This window comes from Nelumbo lutea, chromosome 2 (genome assembly GCF_056320005.1).
Source record: "Nelumbo lutea isolate HS-2025 chromosome 2, American lotus-T2T, whole genome shotgun sequence".
Taxonomy (NCBI): Eukaryota; Viridiplantae; Streptophyta; class Magnoliopsida; order Proteales; family Nelumbonaceae; genus Nelumbo; species Nelumbo lutea.
This window is the reverse complement of record NC_142685.1, coordinates 43,834,861-43,842,297: the sequence shown is the minus strand read 5'-3', so window position 1 is coordinate 43,842,297 and position 7,437 is coordinate 43,834,861. Positions and strand designations below refer to the sequence as shown.

At 41.0% G+C, this 7,437-nt stretch overlaps 1 long non-coding RNA gene across 1 annotated transcript; it reads left to right on the top strand.

Moving 5' to 3' along the window:
* The first annotated feature begins 469 nt into the window (after window positions 1-469).
* Window positions 470-5,674, top strand: LOC148870242 (uncharacterized). Its single transcript, XR_016106959.1, has 2 exons — window positions 470-1,723; window positions 5,280-5,674. It is a non-coding gene; the product is annotated as an uncharacterized LOC148870242 (long non-coding RNA).
* Window positions 5,675-7,437: the final 1,763 nt, after the last annotated feature.

Below are 7,437 nucleotides of genomic sequence, written 5' to 3'. Positions count from 1 at the left end.
AAGTTCTCCGACCACCTAGTTTTTATTTAGATTCCCAAGTTCCCAGGTAAGTTTTGCATCGTGCTGCTTGTCGAACCTTCTCACTATCACTGTGACATCAGGTACCTCCCTAATAGCTGTCGTTTTCCTCTGTTTTTCACTAAGTTCCCCTGAGATTCCTTATTCCTTGTCCTAGCATCAGAAGATTAACTTTGGTGTGCCTGTATTTGTCTCCTTATTGAGTCAATCACCCGTTTTCTTACTCTACTAGTTTCTGCCTTGGATTCCAGGTCCCAACACAGTGCATCTACCCAGGCATAGTAGCAGCCTTCTACATGTATCTCAACCATGCAAAAGCTAGCATCCAAAGGAAATGAAGTTATTGCCGAACCATCTACTGTGCAAGCCTCAAAAGACAGAGTCCCTTTTTTCACATGCAGTAAATGTGTGCATTGATGACCTACCACCATCCTCCGACCCCATTGAAGAAGCAGAGCAAGTTGTTGCACTAATCTTAAAAGGTAGAATAATCCCACACCAATAGATAAAGGAAGAAATCTTGGCTGCTCATGTCCAACAACAATGGAGATCCTCGGGTCCAGTGTCGGTGAGCTTTCTTGATGAAGGAAACCTAGAGTTCTCATTCTCAAACCCGAGAGATCGAATCACTGCTCTTGAGGAAGGCCCCTAGTTCTATCGTTCCATATGGATACTATTGGAAGAATGGTTGGATTCTCATATAGGAGTAGTCAAAAAGGTTTGGACCCAAAGAGTGTGGCTTCAGATTCATATGTTACCAAGAGGTTCAGTAGAGGATAGCAAAATTTGTTTTCTTGCAAGTGTCGCAGGTTCAGTCATCCCAAATCATGAACATGTTCCAACTGGCCATCTCCTCCGAGGCATCTTTGTTCGTAAGAAAATCTTAATAGATATCAGACATTCCCTTCTACCAGGTCAGTTCATCTTCTACAAGGGTAAACCTATTTGGTTAAGATTTTGTTATGAACAACTGCCTCGCACTTGTGCAAATTGTGGCCTCATTGGTCATATTTGGCATAACTGCAAAAGATTGGATCCCTCCATATCAAATTATAAGAGCTATCTAGAAGGGCGTACCATAGACTTTCCGGGAGAATGACTCTGCAAATTTTAGACCGGAAAGGCCATTAAACCTGTCGTTTATTCTTCTACAGCTAGACCATTGGGTTCTTGTAAGATGAGACATAGTGAATTCGGTTTCGATGAAGACTCTAAGGATGGCTCCGGTGGCCATAAGCAACGGTGTTTAGATAAAAAAAAGTGACTTACTCGCTCTCATCTCCGGTCATCCTTCGTCGCCAGCAATCACAGACACTGCCGACAACGACCCTAGTGGTACGGATTATCATCATTCTTCACCAGTGCCTATGGAATCGTGCTTGGCCTTGCATGTTGAGAATTTTGGTGAAGAGCCATGGAAGGTTCATGCATGCGCCCTACATCAGATAGATCCTCCACGTCTCTCGCATGCAATCGACACGCAACTACTTGCCCCAGCCTTGACACATACCATGCATGCACCCGGGCAAGACTCTTCAAATCTGACCAGTCAGAAATTGGCCATCATCGCCCACTACTTCACTAAAACTAGAGGTTTAGGTTCTATTGACCTCATGACAGGTTCAGATCTGACCAGTCATCTTTGATACCAGCTGATTCTTCTAGCATCCTCTCTCAATTGCCATCTTCGTGTCCACATCCTCAGGTACGCTTATTCATTAAATTGTGGTCTCTTAGTTTCCTAACCCACTGGTGTCACCATGAAAATCATTGCATGGAACATAAGAGGAGCCAATGATGTCAAAAAAGTCAGGGAGCTCATAAAATTCTTCAAAAAAAAAAAAAAACAGACATCTTATTCCTCTCGAAAACTAATCTCACCTCAAAGAAGAGTTCTCGTTTGGTTAGTAAATTGAGATTCACAAATTTCACCTTCTATGAGGCTATCGGACAGTCCAACGAGCTTCTCTGTTGCTAGTCAAACTTGATTCAAGCCAATGTTGAATATAAATCCACCCACCTCATCCACTTACACATTCTAAATTACCCTTGTCAATCTCCCTGGCAGATCCTTTTCTTTTATGGTCATCCCAATAGGAGTTTTCGAGGTAAACTATGGGAAGACATTTGTCATCTGTAGGCTCCCTCTCAATCACCATGGATCATTATGGAGGATTTAAATGACATCTATAAATCAGAGGACCACAAGTCCTTTAGGGGCAAACCCCCTCACCTATCCAAGCAACTCCTAAACTTCATACAATTTTTTAACTTAATTGACTTTGATCCGGTGGGACCGCAATTTACTTGGACCAATGGTCAAAAGGGTGCTTGTAAAGTGCTAGAAAGACTTGACCATGCCCTAGCTACCCCTACTTGGTGTTAGTTATTCCACAACACCATCCATCGCCACTACCCTATTATCAACTCAGATCACGACCCTCTATTTGTGGATACTTGCCCAGCTCCCCCTCACAAGAAACCCCATTTTCATTTCATGCCATTATGGGTTGACCACACCGGTTGCAAAGAATTAATTATTGACCTGTGGAATCAGCCCATGTGCGGTGCACTATGTCACCAAATTGTTAGCAAACTAAAATCCTGCAAAAATGCACTCAAACTCTAGAATAAAACCCAGTTTGGGCAAATACAAAATCACATCCGAGGGATTTCTAAGAAAATATCAAATTTACAAATGAGGGCTCTGTCAAGGGAAGAACAACAACAACTACACTCTCTTAAAAGCCAATACAACTACTGGCTGGCCAAAGAATAGTTGTGGAGAGTAAAATCAAGGGAATTATGGCTTAGAGAAGGTGACAGAAACACCAAATACTTTCACCACATGGCTAATTTCAAGAACTCCAAGAATACCGTTGATTGGCTAAAATGTTCAGACAGCTCCTGGTCTTCCAATAGGGACTCTATAATCAACACCTTAAAAGAAGCACTTCTACAAGTGGGAGGCCTTCCCGAAGACTTTAACCCAAATCAACTTAATGATCTGAATCTCCCAACTCTATCCCCACAACAACATGACTCACTTTTAATTCCCCCTACCTTTTAGGAAATTACATTAATGGTTCAACAATTTAACCCTCATAAGGCGGATTTACCCCTTTCTTCTTCCAGTATTTATGGAATATAATTGGCCAAGACATTTATTCCATGGTTCTAAGGTTTTTTAACACTGAATTTTTGCCTAAAGCAATAAACAACACAAATGTTGTCTTTGTTCTTAAGAACAACAAGACAGTTGATGTCTCCAGCTTCAGGCCAATCGGCTTATGTAATGTTCTGTACAAGATTATCACAAAATGGACGGTGCAACATCTACAGCCAGTTCTGCAAGACTTAGTCTCACCAAATCAATCGTTTTTCCTGAAAGGGAGACAAATTACAAACAGTGTCTTGCTAATGAAGGAGATTTTGCAAAAAATAAAATCTCAGTCCAAAGGTAAGAAATACATGGCTATTAAATTAGACATGTCAAAAGCTTTTGATCGTATGGGCTAGTCTTTCTTATTTCATCTGCTTGGTAAGATGGGGTTTTCAGATAAATGGGGCAATTCAATTCATTAGTGTATATCCACAGCCTCCTTCCCTATAAGAATAGCAGGTGAATCTCATGGTCATTTCTCTCTAAAAAGAGGAATAAGACAAGGTGATCCAATTTCTCCATATTTGTTCATACTGGGGATAGAGGCCCTCACTCAACTATTAAACAAAGCAGCGTCCTTGGGTCAGCTTGAAGGAATAAAATTAAGTTGTTCTGGTTCTCCTATCACTCACCTTCTCTTTGCTGATGATAGTATCATCTTTTGCAAAGCGGAAGCCAGGGAAGCAAGATCTTAGGTTTTAGTTCTGCAAGAATTTAAAGAAATGTCAAGCCAAAAATAAACTATTCCAAATCAAGCCTATTCTGCAGCTGAAATGTCCCCAGACATCACGAAAGAATTCTCTCCCACATGCTTCACATACCCTGATATATGATTGGCTCTAAGTACTTCGGTATTCACATTGATTCAAACCAATGCGCCTCACACAAGGATATCATAGAGAAGATTTCCTCAAGAGCCTCATCTTGGATCTCACAACTGGTTGGGGAAGTCCAATAAAGCATTTATTCATACAATCTCATTGAGCAAAATATGTCGGCCCGAGAACCTAGGGGGTTTAGGCTTCAGATCCATAAAAGCCATGAACAAAGCTATGTTTTCAAGGCAAATATGGAGACTCCTAACAGCCAACTCAAGTATTTGGATATGCCAAATTAAAGCCAAATACTACCCTCATAGTTCGCTTTTTGCAGCCAAGAAAGGTCACCGGAGTTCCAAATGGTGGAAACATGCCTTCAAACTACTACAACAACTTCGGGGTAACATTCTCTGGGTAGTACATAATGGCACTCCATCCATGCAATTTCTGATCCATGGGTCCCTACCCTTGCTGATAATAAAACATTTCTGAAAGACCCTTCATTACAACCAACATCCACCAACCTACTCGTCTCTGACCTCCTAAAACCAGATGGTTCATGGGACATCTGCAAGTTACAACATTTCTTTCGAGATCTTTCTATTACACATATCACAAACATCACTCCAGAGCTCAGCTCCTCGAATGACAATATGATCTGGAAAGACAACTCGGTGAAATCAGGTTACAGACTATTCGTATCAGAAGAGGGTTCCACATCTACAACTTTTTTAGAGTGGAAACTAATATGGAAACTCAAAATTCCATATAGATTCCAGCTATTCTTATGGAAGCTAGTGTGGGAAGGCATCACAACTAAAAATAAATATCATGCTTGGTTGCGGGAAGGCGACCAATTATGTGTTCTCTATAAGTCCCAGGTAGAGACCCATCACCTCTTCTTTCAATTCCCTTTCGCTAGGGCGGTTTGGTGCGAAGCTCAAATTGGGTTAAATTCATAATCCTTGACCATAAAACCCATACATCAGGTCATTATGGAGTGATTCCATGAATTTACTATTCATTTCTGTGAGCAGCAAGCTATTAATAGCTTAGCCCACTTCAGCATCCTAAGCTATCAGATCTGGAAAGCTAGGAATAAAAAATTATTTGAGTTCGTGGATTCAGACAAAACAAAAATCCAGCCTTGTGTCCCAGTTCCAATACGAGGAAACATCAGCACAAACCTTTCTTGACGCAACTAACCGAGCTCTCGGTGGCATGGATACATATACACTTTTTGTAGATGGCTCTTTTGATCCTTATCTTTGGCAGTGCAGGATGTGGGTTCTACATCAGTCACTCCAATCACCACCTGGTTTTCGCAAGAGGAACACCATGCTGGGCTGTCAACAGCCACAACGCTGAAGTTAGAGCACTCTCAGCTAGTTTACGGGAAGCCCAGGTGTTTGGCATTTCTCATATGAAGGTCTCTTCTGATAATGAATCTTTGGTAAATATGAGTAAGTTTGGCATATCAAGTCATTGGGTTGATCAGCTACACATAAGTCAACTTAAACGTTTAACATCTACTTTTAATTCTATCACTTTTGAATATGTATATAGGCAGTATAATCAATTGGCCCACACTTTTGCTTACTTATCATGTAAGGGTCAATTTAAATTACATTTCAACCCATACTTATCTACTCATGTAACTTTCAGTTTATAAATATATATTACATATTTTCAACAAAAATAAATAAATAAATAAACGCCAATATGTGATAACATTTTTTCAGTAAACACCCAAGAAACCAAATATAGGCATTTGTATCGATACCTCAGTCTCTCTGAAGCCAGGCCGGGTGTAGGTTGGCGAAACTGGTGTCATTGTGTCAACATGAAATGATGGCATATTGGCTTTGGCCACGTCGGGGGATCAGAACTCGAAAGATGGTCGTGCCCGTGCTACGCTATCCTGTTTTGAGTTGATAATTATGCTGCCAAGGCTTTTTGGGCCGACCTAGCTTTTGAGTTTTGAGAGTTGAGACCAGCAAGCCATAGTGCGATATGGGTGAGTAAGGAAATCAGAAATCTATCTTGTATTGCTTTGGGTTCAAGTCATCATCTGCTGTAAGCTGTAAAATTGAAGCTCCTGAGTCCTGCCGTTGCTCACCTGCAGCCTGCGGGTGCAATTGGATCTAGTCGGTCGGTCCCCCATTGGACTGAATGCAGCGCTGAGTGTGGCATGTGCCCCGTGTGTCCTCTGTATATCATTGACAGTGTCTTGTTAATTTCCAACTGGTTGGGACGGTATCTCTTTTATGATAGATGGCAGACCAGCCACTAATGTTGGTTGTGGGGTTATTACCATTTCCTACGTACAGTTTACAGTAAAAAACTTGTGGTCATTGCGGGAGTATTGGGACTTGGGAGGCTCCAATTCTCAAGAAATTGGAGACATGACGAATTATAGAGGACCCAGTCACCCCAGAGGCCCAGATTGTTTTACGGGTTCTGCCACGGCCACCCCGTCCCAACCCCAAGCACAACACAACTTGTATAGAGGCTCGGGCCCCATGTTTGCAACATCAGAATTCAGGGCCCATAGTCAGAATCAGATAGCTACTACTTGGAACATCAGCTGGAGCAAATATCAACTCTCACTCTCGCAAGATTATATTCTTCTAATGTTTCTTACATGCAAAAGTTAAAAATGAAGTTTTGCACACGATACATTGATACCCCCGTCATCAAATGATTTAAAAACAGCTCATCGTTTTATCAAAAAAGAGCCGAGTCCATATCACCTATCAACAAAATACGTTTGTCAATCAGCTGATTGGTAAGGTCTTTTATTAGTTGTGGTAGAGATTTGGGATCAAATCCCCTGCCTCCACCTGGATTGGAGGGTTATGGGTCAAGGGATGGGCTATCTTCCATGGCATGATCTCATGTTGTGTCATTTCACCCAATTTAAGATGGAGCCACATCAATACATCAAGGGGGTGTTCTTTTTTTGGATTTGGAGAGGGGGGAAAGTTGGTCAATGGGATTTTGGTTTTCATTGACCAAGAATTCCATACTCATTTTTCAGATTAATGTGGAGACTATGGAAAGTTTATTTTCCTGGGTATCACTTACCTAGGAAAGTGATACTCATCTCGTAAGTGTATAAATAACTTTTCCATATAGGCGAAAAAGCCAATATTTGAATGGAACAAAAATGCATCTTTTAATAATAGATTTCTATGGATAAAATAGTCATTTCCTTATAGATAAATATACTTATCTGGGTAAGTGTTTCCCAAGAAAAACTTATCCAGATAATTACATTTACCCGGATAAATAATTTATCAAAAAGCGAACGAGAGCCCAAAGGTCATAAACTGGTGATTCATGATTTTAACTAATCTGAAGATCAGATTAACACTCCACAGAGTGTGCCCCACACGCATATCTCAACATAGGACATACATTAAGGATATCTCCATA